General features: G+C 38.1%; 1 non-coding gene across 1 annotated transcript; it reads left to right on the plus strand.

Annotated features, from left to right (window-relative positions):
- The first annotated feature begins 223 nt into the window (after positions 1 to 223).
- LOC145565522 (small nucleolar RNA R71) lies at positions 224 to 330 on the plus strand. Its single transcript, XR_014095047.1, has one exon. It is a non-coding gene; the product is annotated as a small nucleolar RNA R71 (small nucleolar RNA).
- Positions 331 to 4,253: the final 3,923 nt, after the last annotated feature.

A 4,253-nucleotide genomic window follows, 5' to 3' on the forward strand; every position in this document is an offset into this window, starting at 1 on the left:
CTGAGCTTGCAAAAAGGATACAGAATCAACATTATGTTTTCTTTTATTTGCAAACCCTCTCGGATTCCCGTATTAGGAATTGTGTATTGCCATATCTTCGATAACCTGTCCTGCATCGTCCACATTTAAATTCATGAATCTCCCACTAGCTGCAGAATCTAGAACTGATCTAGATTAATTTCCAAGTCCATTGTAGAAAGCTTGGATCAGTTGCCACTATGCCAGATTGTGGTGGGGGCATTCTCTCTGTAGATCCTTGAACCTCTCCCAAGCCTCATATAAATATTCATCGGCCTCTTGAGCGAAGTTCTGAATAGCACTCCTTAGTACAGCTATTCTCTATGTAGGGTAATATTTATTATAAAAATTCAAGGCAAGAGTTTCCCAGTCAGTAATACCAAGTGATGTTCTATTCAAACCATTAAAACATAATTTATCTTTGCCACATAATGAAAAGGGAAAAAGAATCTCCCTGATTTGGTCTTGCGTGACCCCGGCTTGCCTAATGGTGTTGCAATATTGGCAGAAATCTGCAATGTGAAGATTAGGATCTTCACCCTTAGCTCCACTAAATTTCTTCCTCTCTATCATGGTGACAAATTGGGGCTTGATTTCAAATTGTACTCCATCAAGAGCCGGAGTGGGAGTAAGGTGCGGAAAATCTGTGAGCTTTGGCTGCGAGTAGTCACTGAGCTTCTTTTGAGCCGTCATCTCTGATTCTGAATCTGAAGGAATTTCTGAGTCACTAGAATCAGTTGGAGGGTCTCTTCGATTATTGCTTTCCTCAGAACCCGCCAGGATTTGTCTATAAAGATTACTTTGCCTATGGAACGAGCGCTCGGTCTCAGGATCAAATGGGATGTAACATGATCTGGAGCACCTGGGCATAAACAAGGAACTAAAAGACAAATATGAGAATTGCCTCAAAGAACTAACGCTCTCTGAGACAAGAGGGGATAATCTAGACTACAAAAAAAAAAAAAAAAAAATCAGAAAATAAAAATAAAACCGTCTCCCCGGCAACGGCGCCAAATTTTGACAGGCTCAAGTCGTATTCACCTAATAAAAAATAAAACCTAAATCCACTAACTATGTAGATAGGGAAGAAGGGTCGAACCACGGGGAAACAAGTTAATCTATTCCTAATTAATTAGAAGCAATCTAAATTATCAAGTAACCAAATTATTGTAAAAAGGTAATTAAACTACTAAAGGTAAGAGTAGGAATAGAGTAAAATAAGAGGTAAATCAATGAAGGAAAAGCCTAAGGCATAGGTTCACCAATAAACAATATTCCAGGGTAAATCATAATAAGCAATCATCAATGCATCAATTAATCAGATTATAAAGGGCTTTCGCTACGTATTACAATCACAGAGTTAATTTACCGGTATTAAATCTCATCTCTCGAATTTCGACTTAACCATTTATAAATTAGTCCGCTTATTGAAACTAAGCCTAAACATCAATTCTCATCTCTCGAATCTCGAATCAATATTGCTAAACTCATACAATTAAATCTGGCCAAACCTAATTACATAGCATTAAATCAATCAATAGGAAAATAATCAAGCATTGATCTGATAATCAACAATCACAAATTTTCCCCTTCATATTATTTATTAGATCCCCATAAACCCTAGAAATAAAACTACTCACACATAATTAAATCTAAACTAATCAAAACAATAAAATAAGACATGATGAAAGAATTAAAGAAAATAATTGAAATTAAAAGAGAAGAAATTGTTACCAAAAGTAATCTGGATTAAGGAATGGAATTAATTAAGAACAAGGTTGAGAGAATTTTTTGAGAGAGAAAATATTCTAAGTAGAGAGAAAAAGTATAAAAGAGAAGGTAATCAAAATTACGTACAAAAATCGTACTTAAACATCCTTAAAACAAATCCTAATTTAGAACTAAAATCTCGGCAATCAGGTGCCTCCAAAAACACACGCCCAATCAAGCGAAGGGCCGCCTGATCAGGCCCGCCTTTTTCTTCAAGGTTCTCCTGGGCAGCCGCGCCCGATCGGGCGCGCCTTTTGCTGGTGCCTTCTTATGCGCGCCCGCCCGATCAGGCGCAAGCTTGCCCGATCGGGCCCGGTCTTTTCCTCAAGGCTTGGACTTCGATTGGGCTTCATTCTTTTGCCCAACCCGGATTTCCTCTTCGGGTCTTGAATACTCGGTCCAAATGCCCCGGTATCACACACCGAGCCCGTAATCACCGGCTCTAACTGGTCATGGGCTTCAAAGATGGTCGTGTCCTCTTAATGTTAGTAGTTGCTCCATGAAAAACCCGGAAAACGCTCTAAATGTGCAATTTCCTACAAAACTCAAGCAAAACTACAAAAACACTAGAAAACACCAATTAGTAATAAAAGTGGCTCTAAAGAGCCAAAAACACTACTAATTATGACCAAGGGACGGGGGTAAAACACTATATAAATTGGACACATCACAAGTATAGGGTCGAACCCAAAGGAGTGAGTCAGTATTAACTATAGCCTAAGTCAAGCTACTTCGAAGATTGTAGTGAGAAAATGGTTGGTAATATGGTAACAAAGCTATATTGATCAAGTAATTCAAGAAACTAAATACTAGGGATGTAGTTAATTTCCACATGCAAGTTCAATAATCATGCTAATTGATAGTTCATTCAATTGATTCAAGCATTGCAAAGGACAAACAATAGTAGCAATCAAAATAATTCAAAAGCTATCTCCTAGAGGCCAAGCTAGGGGTCACTATGAATGGCTAATCAAGGAAAATCACAATCAAACTCAATCAATAAAAGCAATTCTCAAATTGATGGTTCATGTCATTAAGAATTGCAATGCAATCTAGATTAATCTTATAGGTTGATCACTCCTAATCTAATTAATCACATGAAAAACTATGTCAACCAATTTAATTGCAACAATTCAATCAATCAATGATCATCAACTAGCACAAATTATCAATCAAGCATGCTTCCCCTTCTCCCTAGAAACTAATCTACTCACTAATTATGGTGTAACTCAAGAACAAATCACTAGAAATTGCATTGATCATCATTCTAAATCAAAATCAAAAGAAAACAATATCAACTACAATATCAAATTCAAATCCAAGGAAATCAAACAATCAAACATGAATCTAAAACAAACAAGTAAAGAGATGAACTAAAAGAAGAGATTCTCACTAATATTAATGATTGAAGATGAAGAAATCCAAGCACAATTGAACCAATGTTGAAATACAAATCCAAATCCAAGAACTTCTCTCTCTAAAACTAAGCTAATGAAAATTATCTAAAAGTTAGTTTTCAAAAAGGAATTACAAGTGTATTTATAGGCAAAGAAGGAAAACAAGATTCCCGTGCCCTCTCTAAGAAATCCCTCGTGCCGCGGGGAAATGGGTACGGGACCCATAACAAACTCCACGGGTTGTCTGGGCAACACCCGTGCCCGCGGCAAAAGCCACTGCGCGGCGAATCCCCTGCTCCCAAAGAGTAATCGGAGGGTCGCGGTCTCTCTAATCTGGAGCGCTCTCTCCAATCTACCCGCGCCCGTGGGGAGCCCGCGGCCAGACCGCGGAGAGTTCCTGGTCGATTTTGGCTAATTTGGTGCAATCGAGCCCGTGCCCGCGGCCTTCAGGACCTGCGCCCGCGACAACCTGGCAAGAGCTGATGCCCTCTCCAAGCAGATTGCTTCCTCCTTGCTTAGTCAATATAGCTCATCTTGATCCCTTTGCAAAGAAAACTCCTAGGTACCTACAAGAGCAAACAAAGGAAAGGAATAAAAGGGAAAAAGGGCCAAATAAAAGGAAAACATGAAGAAAACACGAAAAACACAAAGAAAGAAGGAAATAGAGGAACTAAAGGAAAAAGGACCAAAAATAAGATAAGAAAGCATGAAAAAGGGATGAAATCATCCAAAAAACTACCCTATGAGTGCCATAAATGACACTCATCAAGTCATCCAAGGGGGAGTGTTATGAAATATCTAAATATGGAGGACTATTATCCCACGTACAATCTAGAACATTCTAAAGTTGGGTATTTGATCTTATCCGATGATGGAATCATAGATAATATACATGTATATATACCTCGTACTAGATGGAACAATATATAGAACGTAAAAATATTTCTCTATCTCTCTATATCTCTCTTCCATATTCAACACAATAACATTAATTCATTTTTGTCTAACAAACATCCATATTGTTACATGACTTCATAGTTAGGTAGCTTGCACAAATGCACAATCCTT

This window comes from Chenopodium album, chromosome 1 (assembly GCF_948465745.1).
Source record: "Chenopodium album chromosome 1, dcCheAlbu1.1, whole genome shotgun sequence".
NCBI lineage: Eukaryota > Viridiplantae > Streptophyta > Magnoliopsida > Caryophyllales > Amaranthaceae > Chenopodium > Chenopodium album.